The sequence below is a fragment of the Suncus etruscus genome, chromosome 16 (genome assembly GCF_024139225.1).
Source record: "Suncus etruscus isolate mSunEtr1 chromosome 16, mSunEtr1.pri.cur, whole genome shotgun sequence".
Lineage (NCBI taxonomy): Eukaryota > Metazoa > Chordata > Mammalia > Eulipotyphla > Soricidae > Suncus > Suncus etruscus.
Genome location: NC_064863.1, coordinates 31786199 through 31805878, shown reverse-complemented (window position 1 = coordinate 31805878; position 19680 = coordinate 31786199). Strand labels below are relative to the sequence as shown.

The window sequence follows — 19680 nt, the reverse complement described above, 5'->3', positions numbered from 1 at the left end:
TGCTCTATGGGGATGTCAAGGATGGAACCACAGTTGGCTGTGTGCGATGCAAGTGCTCTACCTGCTATACTATCACTCTGACCCCAATTATATTAATAGTATTGTAGTAAATAGATTAAAAGTCACTCATCAAACACACTTCAACCAAATCAACAGCCCATTGCTCCCAATTTCTATTTGATTCCTGTAACCACCTCTCCACCAGTTCTGAATTGAAGCAGAAGAATGGCATCAAGATATTTCTTTGTCTGTTGGCCCCTCATACCCTTACTTACTTCCTCCCTGGGTGGAATGTCAGTCATGAGAAGATTGTGAGAAGGTCTGAAACACAACACAGGAGTAAAGCATTTGCCTTGCATAAGGCTGATCCTAGTTTGATCAATCTCTTGCATTTTATATGGCTCTTGAGCAATACTAGAAGTGGTTCTTGAGCATAAAGCTAGGAATACCCTGGAAACAGCCTGATGTGGCCTGAAACTAATCAGCATGAATCAGCACACAATGAAATGAGGGTTTTAAATTCTAGCTTTCCTGAATTCCTATTAGAGTTCCATTATGAACATTTGCAAACATGGGGGGAAAAAACACCTTTATATACTTTGTAAAGTGGGAAAAACATAGCACCTACTTCATGAACATTTTGGAGAAGCAAAATGAGGTAATGTAGGCTACTTTTATAATCTAGGTTTCTTTCTCTTCTCTTCCTTAGCATACAGTTCCTAAAAATAATCATAACTAGCATTTAATGCACACTATTGTAAAGCCCTCTGCTAACAGTCTGATTTTATCATAGCTACGTGGAAGGTGTTAATATTATTCCACTTAATAAATGAGGTAACTGAAACCTAGAAAGATTATAAAATTGGCTCAGGGTTACAAGTGATGTGAATAAATTTGAACCTTAATAGTCAGAATTCATACTTTAAAATAATATGCTATACCCAAATAACAATTGGCATTAATGTTTTTTTCTTCTTTTTAAAAAATGTTTGGTTTAAAAGACTTTATGTCTTACTCTATAATTTCATGCCCATGTCAATTATAATTACCTCTAACCAAATATTAATGTCCCTCCTCCCCTACTGTCTACTGGTACCTCTCCATTTTTTTTTATTTCTCAGGGGTTTGAGGCCATTTCTATTGTTTTTGCTTTATTCTTAGGGGAACATATGATGATAGGGATAGAATCTGGGTCAGCACAAAGCCAGCCAAGTGCCTTAACCTCTACATTCTCTCTCTGTCCCTCCACTCCTTTCAATGTACTACATCAATCCCCTTTTGGAAACTGAAAAGATTTTGTTTTCCTCTGCTCCTGTTTTGTTTTTGGGCCAAAAAAAAAAAAAGAACACCCCCCCTTCACCAGTGCACCTCCCCACCTTACACCCTCCTGTACTTTAGACAAACTTTAAGTAGATTTATTTGTAATATTTGGATAAATTTCCACAAAGCCAGATCTATTTATATTTCCACCAACAGAAAACAGGTTCTTTTTATTTGCACCTTCACCAGTATATGTTTCTAGCCTTTCTGCAATAGGCCATTCTCACTGATAGGTGATAATGTACTGCATTTTGATTTGCATTTCTCTGACAATATGCATTTTTATCCCCTACCCCAATATGCATTTTTTTTAAATAAAATAAACCTATTGGTCACATGTAAGACATTTTGGTGAAGAATCTGTTTAGCTTTCCCCCACTTTTGTTGTTGATTTTTATGCATTGCTTTTGTCAAATATATGGTATGTGAATATTTTTTACCATTCAGTAAGATGACTTGTTTTGTTGCTTTGTTTTTGGGTCACACCTGGCAATACTCTGGTTCTGTACTTATAATCATCCTTAATGGTACTAAGGGGACCATATGGGTTACCTGGAATCAAACCTGGGTCAGATGCTATATTATGGCTCCTAATACTAGCTTTTTGTAGTACAAAAGCTTTTTAGTTTGATGTTATCCCTTTTGTTTACTTACTAAAGTCAATCAATATAGAGAGTTTTGCCCATTTTCCTCTTCAGTTGTTTGATCATTTTTGGACATGCAAATATTTAATCAATTTTTGGTGAACAATAGCTCAATGGGCTGAACACAATCTTTACATAAGGAAGTTTCAAGTTTGATGCTGGTACTCTACATGGTTCCCTGAGTATGGCCAGGAACGACCACTGAGAACAAAACATAGTAGTCCAAAACAGTGCTAGGAGTGGGCCAAAACCAAATATATAGGTGGGGATTTATGTCTGGGCCCTAAACTTAGGGCACTATTAGTATAGACATGATAACTTAATTCATTTATCTCAGACCTGCTTTGGCTGTCTACTTGAGATCCTTGTGGTTTGTATAAAAATTTTAGTAAATCTGTTCTATTTCCTTAAAGAACTCAATACAGAAATTGCACTGAATTTGTCTAATGTTTTTGGTAGAATTGTTATTCTATTTATTTTATTTTGAGTTTATGGGCTGCACCCAGCTGTGCTGAGGGCCTACTTTTCAGTGATCAGGGAATCTATGAAATACTATGGATCAAATTAAGTTCATTTGCATTCAAAGCAAGTGTCTTAATCTCCATCCTATTTGTCTAGCCCACTAGGATGACCATTTAAATACAGTCTACTCTTCTCATCTACAAGTACAGAATAGCTTTCCATTTCCTTGTCTTTCATTTCTATTAATAGCACCATAGTTTTCAATGTGCAAGTCTTTTTTTCTTTTTAGGAGTTTTGGGGATAGGAGTAGGCATGCCTAGAAGTGCTCAGAGACTACTTATTAACTTGTACTCAAGAATTACCCCAGAGGATATGGGGACCATATCCGGTGGTGGGTATCAAAACTGGGCCAGCTGTATGCAAAAACAAGTGCATTATCTCCTTTACTAGCTCTTCAGATCCTTAAAGTACATATCTTTAAACATATTTATTAAGTTTGTTCTTAGGTATTTAATTATCTTTTATGAAATGCAAATGGAATTGTTTTCCCTATTTCTTTCTCTCCTAGTTTATTATTTTTATTTAGAAATGCAACAATTTTTGTACTTGTTTTTGTAGAATGCAAATTTACTGTTCATATATTGTTTCTAATAGTATTCAGTGGAATATTTAGAATTTTCTAGATGTGATTTATTATCATGTCATCTGCAAAGAATGATATATTTACTTCTTTTTCCCAATGCACATTCCTTTTATTTCTTTTTCCTGTCCAGTTGATCTGGCCAGACTTCCAAGACACGCTGAGTAAGAGTAGTGAGAGCAGACAGCTTTGTGTTGTGTCTTATCTAGAACTGTATAACAGTTCTAGAAATGCTCCCTGGAACAAGAAGTTCTATTGAAGAGACATTCAAGAACAGAGAAAGTATGAGAAAAAAGCAAAACAGACATCCAAACAGAAATCACACAGCTATACTAAAGTAGTGAAATTAAAAAATATGAAAGGCTCAATAGCAGAACGGAAGCTGAAAATTATTAGTAAATCAGGAGTAAGGCAGTGGAAAAATGGGCATCCAAAAAAACATCCAAAAATGAGCAAAAAAGAAAATATAATTGTTAAAATAAAGAGGACATAAGAGAGATATGGGATAATATCAAGAGGAACAACATTTGCCTTGCTGAGGATTCAGGAACTTTGTTGTCTCCAATTCTGTCGGATGCGGGCACTTCCTAGAGAGTTCTTGGCTCACCACTATATCTACTCCTTTAGAAGGCCTGAAAGCTGGCCTAGACTAGCATTTATCAACTTTTTTTCTGACTTTAGCTTCTGTCCTTGTTTCCTTCCTTTGCTCTCCTATCTGACTACAAGTTCTGTGTCATTTTCCCCTACTTACATGGTTTTCACTTGTTGTTTCCTGGTAATATTCTGGAGATCTACAGGGGATGACTCTCAGTTGAGAAACCCCAAACTAAGGTTTGCAGTGGTGAATACTGGCACTGGACAAAGTGCTTAGTGGGTACAGACATCAGTGTTTGTGAGTACTTACATGTGCTCTTCATTAATCATGTAGCTAACATAGATTATGACTATCTCATTAAATTTTTTAAATTTGATATAGGAGGGAAATTGATAGTCAAATGTACAGTTCAGAATACTAGTGCTACAATCTTGTAACTTTGGGAAAGTTATCTAGTTTCTTATATTTTGATATTTCATCTGTAATTTGGGGATGATACTCCTAGCTCAGAAGTTTGCTGTGAAGGACTCCATGAGAGGCAGCCTAGCAACTGATCTACCAGAAGCAACTGATGAAATACATAAATTCTTATTTTTATTTGAAAAACAGGCTGAAGCTGAAAAATGAGCAAAAAAAAAAGCTCAAATATTGACTTAGAAAACAAAAAATAACTTGCCTGTTTTTCCCTATGCTATTTCTCTTTCCAGTCATTTCTAGTGCCTCCTGGGATAATTTACCTCATCTGCTAACTTGTTCTTCTTCTTTTTTTTTAATATTTTTTATTTAAACACCTTGGTTACAAAAAATATGGAACGCTTCACGAATTTGCATGTCAACCTTGTGCAGGGGCCATGCTAATCTTCTCTGTATTGTTCCAATTTTAGTATATGTGCTGCTGAAGCGAGCACACATCTGCTAACTTCTTTTTTTTAATGATTGACAATGATTTAATTACTTAATTGTAAGATACAATAATTTTCATAATTTTTGGTGTTGTAATTTTTCTTTTTAAAAATGATTTCATTACAGCTTATCTGTAAAAAAGCAATCTAAAATATGTTATTTCATGCCTGTCATAGGGTTAGGGTTGGGAATGTTAATTATTTCAAGTAAGCAACCTGGTCTCTGAGACTGTTGGCACCTGATGCCCACACACAGTGGCATCCCCCTTGATGAGGCATGGAAGGTAACAAGAATGAAGTGAGAAAAGAAAAGTACTTTCTCTGAATTTGGACTCTGCCTCCTTCTGCTGGCTTGAGTTTGCCAGCATATCTCCTAGGATCTCATCATTCATATTAGTCATCTTGGAGCATCGAAGTTCCCTAGGAAACACCTTTGGCTTTTGAGTCATTCATAAGGTAAGTGACTACATGCTGATACTTGTTTAAAGGGTCACTGACATTTGAGGTGGAGAAAGGATCTTAAGGACCTTGAATCAAGGACTCAAATGAGATCTTCTGCAAAACAAATATTAATATTTAATATCTTCACTGGCTGTTTTATCTTCAAGCTCTCTCAGACTGTTGTTTCCAGGACTTGATTTTTCGGGGAGCAACACCCGTGATGCTCAGGGGTTACTTCTGATTTTGTGCTAACTTCTTAAACTTTATTTGGGGTCAGGTTCCATAAGAGGGAGGGTCTTGTATGATGTACTTTTTGGTCACGAGTGGCCAATGTTTAAGAAACTTGCACTAGTCCACTCAGTTCTGCCAGAGGAGAGGCTACCATTGTAGGACATCACTGTGGCATTGCTTATATCTGTGAAATGTGATTTCTAGAGAAACTGGAGCCACAAATATATTCTATAAATCTTTCCAATTGGAACAATATCTAAAATTTCTGAGCTCAAAGTTATTCTGATCATTTTTCACCTTTAGAGGGTACCACTGGATGAAGCCATGGCTTCCACTGTGTTTCATAGAGCTGTTAGGAGCCTCTTGGGTTAGATGGAAATGGATGGGAGTCAGATAGAAGTGTAAACATACTGTTCATGCTGTTTACCTGGGATAGCTCTGCTTCATTTCTTTTTTAGTTTAAATTTCCATTTAAGGAAATCTTTGACAAAAACCAAAACACCTCACTCCTTTGGTGTAGGAGAATAGTAAGAAACTTGTAGTCTGGAGTGCTAGGAATGAGAACTTCATTTTCACCATGTGGCCTTGGTCACTACCTCATTGTGTGGGCTAGGAAATCCAACCTGGGACCTCAGACAGCCTAGACACATGTCATACCACTGAGCTCCAAAGTTTTTGCTTCATCATGCTATGTGTCAGTTCAGAATAATAAAATCTTCATTTTTTTTTTTTTTTTGTGAGAGAGGAATCACAACTGGTGATGTCCAGGACACTCTTGACTGTGCTCAGATCATAACTGGCAGTGCTTGAGGATGCTGTTGAAAATTCAACCTGGGTTGGTAGAATAAAACTCAAATGCCTTAAGTAGCCTCGGTATATGTAAAAGGACCAAGTGGCCTTAAAGGATCAAAAATGGGTAACATAAGAGATAATGTACATTCCAGAAGCAGTGGTTAGGAGGTCTGGGGAATTACTGGTGATTCTTGATCAACTGAGTCACTGCTTCAGTGTATAGGCCAAAGATTCCATTGCTGTTCTGGTCCTAAAATGTGGGAGGTACCTGGTTTCTACCCCTTAAGTATTGGGGGTCTTCAGGTTACCACCTGGCAATGTTCCAGGGACCACATGGTGCTGGGAATTGAACCTGAATCAGTAGCATGCCAGCCATGTGCCACAAACATTGTACTATCTCCTAATTCTGTGTCCTTTGCTTACTGGGCAGCTCAGGGAAATCTATTCTACTTTTTTGTGCCTTTTTTTTCCCTGTGAAGTGGTGATAACCAGAGTCAATTCTTTTCTATGCTGATGTAAGGCCTCAGTGGTCTAAAAGATGGAAAAATTGTTCTATAATAGTTATATTTATTCTCATTTTTATACTTCTGTTCCCTAGGCTCATTACAATTATCCCCATGAAACCCTAATACAGATCAGAAAGTGCTGCCCTTTTCTGATCCTTAAATACAACAAAATGTTGGGCCGATTCATGAACCCTGTCATGTGGTTTTTTTCCACCCCATTACCCAGACAATTGGAGTGAAGATTTTTGGCAAGGAGGAGGGGCCCAGTGGAGTCCAAATTATGCAGAATTTCCCAAGCTTTAGTTTTTCTTGATACAATTAGTTTGAAAGTTGAGTTGTAAAATGTGAATTAAAACTGTCTGGCCAGCTTTATAACCTCAACGCCAAGGAAATCCATTGCAGCCATTAATTTTATGGTTTCTAATTGTAAAACTATAAAAACAAATGTCCCTTCTTGCAGCAGTTTAAAAAAATAAAAATCCTTGTGAATTTCAGTGACATATTTAATTCCTTAAAAAGTTCCGCATTAGAGAAAGACGCTTAAACATTTTATAAAATCACATTTAGAGAGGACACAGGGAGGGTTATTGAAAGCACTTTTACAACAGTCACCAAATTATCAGTCCTTCTGATTCAAAGGTCACATAAATGAAAAAGAATCCAGGGAAATAAAGCAGCTACACTGGATCTGACAGAAAAGTAACTGCATAGCAGTCTACAGAATTACCCATATCTGCAGGCAAACATGTTTTGAGTCTGGCCTGAGTAAACATTTCTGAAGTGTGCATTCTGGAAGGGAGTTCTCTCCTCACTTTCTTCTAACTGTGGATCATCATTTGTTGGTTTACAACTTACAACTTGGTTCCACCCAAAAACAAAGATCATCCCTGGTATATTTTTACCCTTAATTTAATTTAATTCTTTTACCTGCCTCTGAATAGCATGTCAGTTTCTTCATATGGATCAGAAACTCCCTGGAAAATTTTTGTATAGCTACTATTAAATTTGGCAAGAGCATCAAATTTTTCCCAAACACACATGCTATCTCAAGGACCTGTGCCAAAATGTCACTAGGTAGATCAGTTGCTTTTATACATCAGTGCACTACCCTTCCACATCTCATAAGTCATCTGAACCCCTGAAATTTTCTACCAAAATGACCTAGGATGTAGAGTTTAGTCTTAGCCTCATCACTAAGCCACATCTTCTACTGCCAAAATTGTGAAGGACTGAGGCAAGTTCTTCCATTGAATGAAAATCCTGATGAGTCCAAATCACACCCTCACATCAGCCAGTAAGGAACTCAACACAATATGGAGATGTTGGCCCATATGAGGTGCAGGCCTTTTTGAACTGGCTGAGTGGGTCCATGTTAGACCCTCATAACACAGAGGCTGAATTTTTTTCCTGATGGATGCGGGGAGGAAAAGCCTAAATGTTTCTTATAAGCTACCTTCCACCTCTAAGTCTGAAGCGGCAACAGCCATTTTGTTATGGGTCTCTCCCTTGCCGAAGGCTCTAAATGTAGCAGATGGTGAGTTCTCTGGTTTAACACCAGTGGTCAGTGTCGAATCATCAGCCCTGGAAAGACTTCTATCTTGAGAATGTGCTACCACTGGGAAGGAGCTTTTATTTTCTAATATAAAATATATTTCAGAGAGCATGGTATTTATAAACCAGAGATGCATGTAAATGCATGAAAATAACATTAAAATTAACATTAAGCCACCCAGCATATATATCATCACTCCAATAAGAGATATACCAAAAGATGTACTAACATCAGTCAAAAACTGAGAAATTAACAAAGCTATGACCTCTCAGGAAATTCTGGTCTTGATCCATGAAGGGAACTTGGCCTTGACTATTTAGCAGATTATTTTACTCACTATCCTTAGGGTTTTCTCAGGTCCTTGTTCAGATGAACACATCTTAAGTCAGATGAAACAAAATCTGAATGAAGAGATATTGAGAAGTGACACTATAAAGTCATTTCTCATATAGAAACCATCTGGATTCATGCTCTACATTATTCCTTAATTCCCCCTTATCTTGCTGAGATTTAGACCACTCTTTTCTCTCTCAATTACTTAATCTATACAACAATAGCAATTTCGCATAAAATACTGGTGAGAGTAAATGAATTAATTTACATAAACTACCTCAATACAGTAAGATTGAGTATCTTATTAATGTTATACATGTGAATACAGGATTCTTAATTCTCCAAATACAACAAGTTGGATATATGTATATATATATATTAAAATATCTGAAAGCAATAACTGGAAGTGCTCAGGGTTTTCTTCTGGCTCTGCACTCAGGGATCACTTCTGGCAGTCCTGACAATATGGGGTTCCAGGTATTGAACCTACTTGGCCACATGCAAGGCAAATTCCCTACCTAATGTACCATCTCTCTGGCTCTGACATATTTTTCAAGTAAGAAAATGAGTCAAATAAATGGGCTTAGTTTTAAAAATAGTGCTTAATTAGAGATTGTGGAAGCAGTAAGAAAAATGGGGTTTCAATAAAAAGTTCTTTAAATGTTACACAGTGGCATATTTTAACATTCCATATAAAATATGATACTATCACTTTCCTTATTAAATTATATTATATCTAAGGAAATAAAAAATTTTGTGATCCCTTAAAATGTACTGCATTCTTTTCTTACACATTAGGAATTGGTATCAAACAGTTCTACCTTATTCCAGGAATTGAAAAATGCATTTTTTTGCCATTGTAAAAATTCATTTCTTTGCACTAGAAAAACTTGCAAGAAAATAGTCCATACAGTAAAAATGATATAGAATCTGAATAAATACTTTAATACTTCTTCAGAGGAATAAAAACCAGAGCACAAATCCAGCTGATTGGTTTGCAATGTCAAAATAAGCACTTGTGAGTATCTGGCAGCCCTCAAGTAAACACGAGCCAGTTGCTGTCAGTCATGATTATAAATTATACCTAGTAAAGTGAGAAAAGGAAAGCCTCTTGCTTTCTTAATTTCCTGAAAAACTCGAACAGATTCAATTAGAATTAAAGCAGAAATTATTTTCACATCACTGATAAAAATGGAATGGAACAGCTTTCCATCTTCAACTTTATTAAAGAAACTGTTTAATCATCTATTTTGGCCACCTCTTGGGAGGAAATTAAAAAAGAAAGCAAAACGATTGTGTAGGAAAGAACACAGGAAAGACCCTCAGGGAGGTTTCATAGACAGACAGCACCTTGACTTAACCTACATGTTTGTGCATGCCAAAGAACATAGTTATAAGGTAAGTTAAAACTAATGTTATATGGGACTCTATCATTTAAAATCAACAGATTAATTTATCTGCGGCATTGGTGATGGGAGCACTGGTGAAGAGGGGTGTTCATTTTTTATAACTGAAACCCAACTACAAACATGTTTGTAATCATGGTGCTTAGAGGTATTATTAAAAATAATTAAAAAATTGTGGGCTGGAGCAGTGGCACAAGTGGTAAGGCATCTGACTTGCCTGTGCTAGCCTAGGACAACAGTGGTTGGATCCCCCAGTGTTCCATATGGTCCCCCAAGCCAGGAGCGATCTGAGTGCCTGGCCAGGAGTAACTCCTGAGTGTCACCAAGTGTGAGCCAAAAATCAAAACCAAAAACATTTTTTTAAATTAAAAAATTAAAAACACTGTATAATTATAAAAACTTTATCATTCTTTCTTACTTGAAGAAGTATAGAGATGAATCTAGAAAGATTCTCCTTATACTCACTTGTTTTGCTACATTGTGGAAAGGAATTGAATTTAGTCGTACTTCATGAGACAACTAAGGTCGATTAAGATATAACTGCTTTCTTAGTTGTTGGTTAATCAAGGTCATCTTCTCTTTATAACTAATTCACGTTGAAGACTAATTAATATCTCTTTTCACAAGGACATAATTTAAAGCCTCTTCTAACTGGTGACTCAGCTACTTCATCTAGGTCTCCCCTCTGGGGGCAAGGAAATCATTTTATAAAAGTGAAAGCTTTATGGCCAATTCATTTATGTGATGTGTCCAAAATTTGCCTAATAATGGTATATGACTATTCAGTTCTGGTTATACAAACACTAATTTTAATGATACATTTGGAAAACTTGCAGCAGGCTTTGGTAAAAAAAATAAGTGGTTTTGCATAATAGACAATGTGCAAAGGCTGAAACTCAGTTAAAAATTAGTAGACTTTCTTCCTACGCATTAAAATTAAATAATCAAAACTGTTAATACTTCCACAACCAGGGATACCAGGTGTGACTAAATGAAAATGCTGAAATATTAAAAAATTCCCTCAAGCTCTTCAGGTTCTGTTCTGCAGAACAGTTGAGAAGAAACTTTCACAACTTGTCATTGCCAAGTAGGAATAATAATCTATAGTTAGGAAGCAAAGATAACCTTACAAATAAATTTGCATATTCTCTGTATCTCAGGTGCCAAAGGAGGATAAGAAAGAACAAGAAACTGGAAGTCCCACTTGGTACTTTGCAGATACTTTGGACTGTTGAGAACACAGAGGAATCATGAGACAAAGACCACAGAAGACCGTCTCACACACCTGCATATCTTTCCAAGTCCAAAGAGTGCCTGTTTGATCTCCACCCTCTATATTTGATTCGTGAGACACACAATTGTTGCTTCCTTGATACTATGATAAAAATTAAAACCAGTGAGAGGTAATCAAAGAATTTTCATAGCTCATACTGATATAACTCCTGGTTACTAGGTTCATACTACCATCCTGGTCAAGACAGAAAAGTATCAGGAAGAAAACAATGAACAATGAAGACAATCATCCATTCTTTTTGGTTCATTCTTTATACATTGAATTAAATACATTTTGAATGGTAAGCTACTCTGTAATTTTGCATGGTTATTTAACTACTTATCATGGTGACTGAATAGATGCATTAATTTTTTTTGTATTAACATCCTCACTTGCAATTCTCCTTCAATCTTCACATTAATTAGTCAACTATTAATGTATTGATTAAATATTTTCTAATCTATGCCAAATTTTTTGTTTTACCTCTCCCCCCACCAGTTTATTTATCTCTTATATCATAATGTTAGCATGGCTTCTAGATAGGTCTCTTGTCTCCACTTTTATGCAAACTTATTCTCAAAATTACTAATTGGATTTTGATGTCTTCCTCATTGCTCCATGCAAAAACTTAACCATAACATCTGTCTTCACACCGAAGTTCTTGCCCCCCAGTTTTGAGGCACTAAGCTTACAGTCTACCTCCATGCAGAAACTGCTCATCTCTGAAGAATTACATATCTATCTATTTGCCTGAGATGGAAAGATGAAAAATTCTGTCTTCTAGCTTTTGAGCAGACATTAGTTTTGCTGGAGATCTTTTCTGACTGTAGATCCAGAACAACTCTTATCCTGTGCTTGACTTGTTCTAACATACATTCTTTTTCTCATGATCAAGTTGTAGCATATTTAATGGCAGCTCCATCTCTTCACACAGGAGGGTTTGTAGGAAGTAAAATCCTAAGTTACTTTCTGTATTTCAGAGCATAGAGGACTTAGAAAAAGCTCAGGGGCCTTAGCAATAACAGACTTACACATGATCAGAATTACACAGGTATGCTGTTTATTTTCTTGAACAACAGTGGAAAGCACACAGAAAAAATTCAGGGTGGTTTGTTGTAGCAGACGAAACATTTATACTGTGCAAATGTAAGGGGGAAGAATTTTTTCCCCAATTTGTATAAAGGGCATTTTCAAGCAAAGGCTTGGGTTGTTTCTCTGTCCAGGGAAACTCAATTATAAAGTTCAAGCTTATTATAGAATTTACCATCTGGTTTAAGTAATCTTAATAAAGCTCCAAACAACACAGTTTCATTTCCCAGCAGAGAAGAAATACATGCACTGATTATTTTACCTGATTCATTTAACTGTTTGAGAAAGAATTCCATAAAATGGAACTGGATGTTTTAGTATAATCCCTGTACTTTCATAGTTGAAAACAAGTAGACTTGAAGAAAGGCACTTGGGTTTTGGGCTTCAATTTATTCTCTAGTTAATTTTTTAAGTGAAGCAAAGTTTCACCTTTGAATGTAGTTTTTTTGAATGTAACTCACTTAGAAAGAGGTGACAGCAGTGAAAGAGAGGAATATGCATTCAAGGAAGAACACAGGCTTCTCCAAAAAAAAAAAAAAAAAAAAAAAAAAAAAGGCAAAGGACCATTGAGACAAGCAAGTGTGATGTGTGTTTAAGGGAAAACACGGCTTGAAGAACAAGCAACTGATTAAACTATTTTGGGTCTTATAGGAAAAATAGTGGTTTCGGAGTTGACAAGGTTGAAATCCTGGCTTTATCTCTCACTAGATGAGTAAATTGCAGAAATTATGTAAGCTTTGGTGTCCTCATTAACAGAGATGGTAGAATAATGGTCTAGCAGCTGAGATGAGAGCAAAAAAGATAATACCAGAAATAACATGCCATGCATGTAGTTGACTCCAGTTTGATTCCAAGTACCCCGTACATAAATCAGGAGGAACAACTGTCAGGAGGAATCCCTGAGCACAGAGCCAGGAGTAAGCTGGGTGTCAGCCCCAAACAAAATGAATAATATGTAAAAAATGTGCTTAATACAACATATTTGAGATATCAGGAGAGAGAAGTTGAAGTAAAATGCTTGCTCCAGAAGCAGGCATGGGACGGTAGATGGTAGGGAAGAGGTAGATGGTAGGATGAAAGGGAAACTGTTGACAATGATGGCCAGAAATGCACACTGGTGAAGGTTGTTGTACATTGTATGACTGTAGGTCTATCATAAGCAACTTTATCTGTGGGGAAAAAATAAAAGCCTGTATTATGAACAACCTTGTAGCCATGGTGTTTAAATAAAAAAATTAAAAAATAAAGAAAAGAAATTAACTCAGAAAACATTGATTTCTTTACTTCTTTGTATTTCAAATTTTACCCATGTAAAATACAGGATTTCTAACTTTATTTACTTGATGAATTTAAAGCTTTTTCCCAGTTCTAAGATCTTTATCATCCTTTTTCATTAGAAATACAAACAATACTGAGAGTCTCTGAAAGTGTTTTAATTTCATTCTAATGATGTGCCTTTTTCTCCTAATTTCTCTCTTGGCTTAATTGTCTTTTTTTTTCTCGTGAGATGAACAATTAAATCTTTAATTTTTGGGTTTTCTTATTTTTCCTTCTAGTTTTCCATTAAAAGCATTTCCTATTTTTCTTTAAGCAATTGAATACCAAATATTTTGATGTGTTTTATTTTCCTGATAATTCATTTCAAATGTTCTTTTTTATGTTTCAATTTTTTGTACTAGTTTTCTTCGATTCATGATTTATTTAAAATGATATTGATAGAAATGGATTTGGACATTATGTAGTTACCTATTATTGATTTTTTATTTTTTAATTTTTGAGGTCAGAGTGATATATAGTTAGAAAGATTTATCTACATCACTAATCATCAGGGTGATGCAAATTAAAACAACTATGAGGTACCACCTTACACCACAGAGATTGGCACACATCACAAAGAATGAGAACAAGCAGTGCTGGCAGGGATGTGGAGAGAAAGGAACTCTTATCCACTGCTGGTGGGAATGCCGTCTAGTCCAACCTTTATGGAAAGCAATATGTAGATTCCTCCAAAATCTGGAAATTGAGCTCCCATATAATCCAGCTATACCACTCCTAGGGATATACCCTAGGAGCACAAAAATACAATACAAAAATCCCTTCCTTACACCTATATTCATTGCAGCACTATTTACCATAGCCAGACTCTGGAAACAACCAAGATCCCTTCAACAGATGAATGGCTAAAGAAACTGTGGTACATATATACAATGGAATATTATGCAGTCATCAGGAGAGATGAAGTCATGAAATTTTTCCATACATGGATGTACATGGAATCTATTTTGCTGAGTGAAATAAGTCAGAGGGAGAGAGAAAAACACAGAGTAATCTCATATATGAGTTTTAAGAAAAATGAAAGACATTCTTGCAATAATTTTCAGGGACAAAAGTGAGGAGGGCTGGAAATTACAGCTCACTTCATGAAGCTCACAACAAAGAGTGATTAGTGTAGTTAGAGAAATAACTACATTGAGAACTGTCCTAACAATGAGAATGAACGAGGGAAGTAGAAAACCTGTCTAGAGTACAGGTGGGGTGGGGTGGGGAGGAGGGAGATTTGGGACATTGGTGATGGGAATGTTGCACTGGTGAAGGGGGGTGTTCTTTACATGACTGAAACCCAACCATACTCATGTTTGTAATCACAGTGTTTAAATAAAGATATTAAAAAGTAACTTTTGAAATTTGCTGAAATTTGTATTATTACCTTCTGTATAGATAGATAGATTATACTTTAGAAAATGTCCATGTATAATTGACAAGATATAGTCTGTATTTACTATTGGTAGCAATTTATTAATGTCAATAAGGTCCATTAATCAGATTATTCAACTCCTGTACAAACTTTTTGATTTTCATTCTACTTGTACACTCATATTAAAAGAAGCTGGCACTCTGATGTAGGTTGTGGTGTTCAAATATTATATGCGTGAAATTCGGTCATGAAGAGTATTGTAAATTATGCAACTCAATAAAAATTGAATGGAGATAGAGAAAGTATGTAAAAAAGTCCAAAAACGGTTGTAAATTTTTCTCTATTCTTTTTAGTTCTATCAATGCTGATTTATATTTTAAAAGCATAGATTCTCACAGATGTTAATACCTTGCTATTAACTATCATGAAATGCCCAATTCATCTTAACATAAAGATTGCAATGAGACAGACCTGCCTTTTGGCTCAAATGCAGGTCATAGTTGACCCTATATTTTGTCAGTATTTAGCTTATTTACATTTTAAAATAGTTGATATTTTTTATTTGTCCATGAGTAAATTGTCCTTATCTTAGTCCTCTTGAGGCATTTTTATTATTCTATTTTATCTCATGAAATGCTCCTTTATTTTGTAATTCTTTGTAGTGCACTTCCTTCCCATATATCTGGAGATACAATATTCTACTAATTTTACTGCCTTACATTTAAACTTAGATTTGTACTTTTGTCCTTTGAGCTATTTTGGTGTCATATCATCCTTGTTCATTTTCCAACCACATGAAATGTTAGTTTTGTTAATACAGTTTATATTCTTGCAAGTTATCTTTTTTTAAAGCTCCAAAAACTCCTAACGGTTTTGAACTTTCCTATTTGTGGTCATTTTCCATAAGGTTGGGGGTGGGAATAGGGGTGGGATAAGACAGAGGAGAAACTTTAAGTTTGTCTTTTAATACAAGTTATCTGGTGGAACTGTCTTTCTTTATTTCATGTTATCTTTTGAGATACTTTTACTAGGTGCAAAATTCATCTTGAACTTTTTATTCTTTTAGAAAATTTGAAATCTTGACTCTGTGTGGGTTGATGTCGTTCATTGGGTTTGGAATTATAATTTGTTATTCTGTCCCAGACTCTTTTCCTGCCCCTTTCACTGGGACTCCAAGTACACTTTCTGAGACTGATGATGCCACACATGTCTCTTTGACTTTTTATTTTTCTTAACATCTAAATAAATCTGTTCTTGAATATGGTTATTTTCCAATTGTGTTCACCAATCAAATGTTATTCTGTGTTCAGTCTACTATTAAACTTATAGAAATAGGTTTAAATTCTAGATGAAAAACAGATACTGTGTCTTTTAGTTCAGAATTATGCATTTCATATTTTTATATCACCCATTTTGCCTACCTTGAAAAAATTTTATGAATATACTCATCTTGTTATTAAGTTGTACATACAAGTTATTATTGTAAATAGTAGTGCATATTAATTATTAGTTATCTAGATATAATGTTCATAAGAGAAAGTCTTTGGTCTTAAATTTATTCATCTAATATAAAGGTGAATATGTGTGATACTTTGAAGATATAACAACATTTAAAAGTTTTTATTCAGGGGCCGGGCGGTGGCGCTAGAGGTAAGGTGCCTGCCTTGCCTGCGCTAGCCTTGGACGGACTGCGTTCGATCCCCCGGCGTCCCATATGGTCCCCCAAGCCAGGAGCGTCTTCTGAGCGCATAGCCAGGAGTAACCCCTGAGCATTACCGGGTGTGGCCCAAAAACCAAAAAAAAAAAGAAAAAAAAAAGAAAAAAAAAGTTTTTATTTAGCAACGGTAAATTTTCTTGCCCACTACTTTAGCATTAGGGGAAGTAATATGTTGTACTTTGCATCCTGCAAAGTAGGTATATCATGATTTCTAGGTTTATAACAAGGAGTACTGGACAAGAATATTGGAGCACAAAGGCAACACAAATACTCCTGTAGTTACCATAGCTACTACAGGAAAGGCTATATGCTGTGAAGTAAGTAAGTGATTTAGGCTCTCTGGGGTGAGTGAATCTATCTGTACTCACAGGACTTATAGTGGGTATCCTGGGCTTCAATCTGAACAGGGAGGAGGAGAGCTGCATGATTTATATCAACATAATCTAACTGATACTATAATTCTATCAGTTAGCCCCTACTCTCAGCACCTGTACCAATTTATAAAGTCTTCAATTATTTACTTTCTTATTAGCTAATGCTGAGATTAATAATCATGTTGAGTTTTTGTTAGTTTGGAGAGATGATCCTCACTGACAGTGGGAGTTGTCTTTCTATGGCTGCTGCAGGATTTGAAGATCACAGTAAATGGGTGGTGGGGACCCACAATGTTTTTTGTCACCAGATTTCTTTCCTTGCATGATGTAATCCCATCTAACCTGCTTTCCAGTGTCTGAATTTCATCTCTAGCATACTGTCGCTAGAGTGATTTGTAGTTGGCATTTTGATAAGGCGGTTATACTCTAATGGCGATGCATTCTTTACCATTGGAGCCAGGTGATAATTGCGTTAGTCAGCTCATCATGAACAAGAAGACTGATTGTAAGTTAGTCTATAGAAGAAGCTCTGAAAGGTACCTATAATTTCATTCCAACCTCAAGATGACCCCGATAACTATAATCATTTTCAGTATACAGATGAAGAAATTGAAGTTTAGAAAAGTCATGATCACCTCTCCCAAGTGGCAAGCTAAGAAAAATAAATTTAGTGTGATTTCTGGGTTATGTAAACCCAAATCGGAGAGAAAGCTATAGCCTTCAATTTGACCTGGAGTCCAGATCTGTCCAGGAATATTTTTCTTCCAGGGTCTAATTCTCTCTAATTGGGATCCATCATGATAAAAGTCTTAATTCAGAACTATTTAGAGAATTGATTAACAAGGCAATCAGGACTTTCTGTGTTGGGTTATGACCACTGGGTACTATTTTTGCATACCCATGTTTCAAATTTCTAAAACTATGTCTTTTCATGTTAGGCTTATGGGACTAGTTTTCTAATGCGTATATCTCTGTCTTCTGTTGTAGATAAAATTGCCAGATCTCTTGAGTTCTCTGCTCAAAATATTCTGGGGCTTCTTGTCAAGAATCTTTGCCTGTTTTTTTTTTTTCTGACACTTTTTCTCATCTCCTATCCAAACTCAGCTTATCAGTACAGTTCCCTTCAACTTTTCTACTAAAACCAACAAATCTTTACTTTCCTAACCGCATTTACTTCTTAAGTATGCATCATTGACATTACTTCAATGATTTCTTTGAAACTTTTGCCTGCCCTTTCCCCTAATCATTTTAGTTCTAGTCTTAGGAAATTGCAGTGTCATAGGTCAATTTTTTATTATTAAAGCTAACAGCCAACTGAATGTACTTCTAAATTTAGAGCAGCCCCTGGCTCAGAATAACATTTAATAAGTAGAGAGTGATTTAAATAAACACTGTACCCCCTATATGATGCTAAAATAGAGTGCTTTTATGCACTTTATTATCGTTTATAAAAATTCTACTATCAGCTCCTCAGATTTCCAATGTCATCTATTGTTTTCTTAATAAATATACTCCCTCACCTGCTTACCTCTGATGCCCCCCAGCAGTCACACCACATCCATGTGTGTGTGTGCTACCATGTTAACTCATTGACCTAGTTCTACAGATCTGGGAGTTCCTGGAGCATGCGGCCATATTTGACACTTCTAAATTCCACAATACTGACAGCCCAGTAGGAGTACAGCCAATTAGATAGGAAAGTAGCATAGAAGCCATCTAAACTCAATAAACAAAAACAATAGCACAGAAGGCACAACTAGCAACAAAGAGCTTAGTAAACCCTCAGACAATGACTTGATGATCCCATTGTGAAATACAACAATTTGCACTAATTTATTTTACTGAATATTTTTTGATAATTCCATAAGGCATTTAGTTGTAACAAGCGATTTAAAATAAATTGTTTTGTTTTTGCTAAGGGGTTAGGCTTTAGGAGTAGGTGGGAAAGTGGGGACAATGGTGGAGAAAAGGTTACACTGGTGGTAGGATTGGTGTTGTAACATTGAATGCCCAAAACTGTATTAAGAATAATTGTTGGGGGGCTGGAGTGAAAGCATAGTGGTCGAGAGTTTGTCTTGTACACGATTGATCTACGATGGCCCTGGGTTCAATCCCCGGCATTCTATATGATCCTCCGAGCTAGCCAGGAGTGATTTCTGAGTGCAGAGTCAGAAGTGACCCCTGAACACTAACAGGTGTGGCCCCAAAACCAAAAAGAACACTAACAGGTGTGGCCCCAAAACCAAAAAGAACACTAACAGGTGTGGCCCCAAAACCAAATAAAAGAATAACTGTTGGTGCCAGAGTGAAAGTAAAGTGGTTAGGGCGTTTGCTTGCATGCAGCCAACCCAGGTTCTATCTTTGGCATATCATATGGTCCCCTGAGCCTGCTAGGAGTGATTTCTGAGCACAGAGTCAGGTGAGCAACGCTAGGCATGGTTCTTAAACTAAAAACAAATGAAAAACCAAAAAAAAAAAAAAACAACAAAATGACTGTAAACTACAGTGTTTAACTAAAGTATATATTTAAAAAATAAAAATGTGCTATGTAAAAACGAATTTTCCACATTAGTAAATATTAAAAAAACTCTTATACCGGGCCGGGTAGGTGGCGCTGGAGGTAAGGTGTCTGCCTTGCAAGCGCTAGCCAAGGAAGGACCGCGGTTCGATCCCCCGGCGTCCCATATGGTCCCCCCCCAAGCCAGGGG

The 19680-nt window shown here is 36.1% G+C and overlaps 1 protein-coding gene and 1 non-coding gene across 2 annotated transcripts in view; both read right to left on the bottom strand.

Annotated features, from left to right (window-relative positions):
• NWD2 (NACHT and WD repeat domain containing 2) overlaps window positions 1-19680 on the bottom strand; it is a 201474-nt gene that overhangs the window by 69992 nt on the left and 111802 nt on the right. The window lies entirely within an intron of this gene.
• LOC126032928 (U6 spliceosomal RNA) lies at window positions 4463-4569 on the bottom strand. Its single transcript, XR_007504087.1, has one exon. It is a non-coding gene; the product is annotated as a U6 spliceosomal RNA (small nuclear RNA).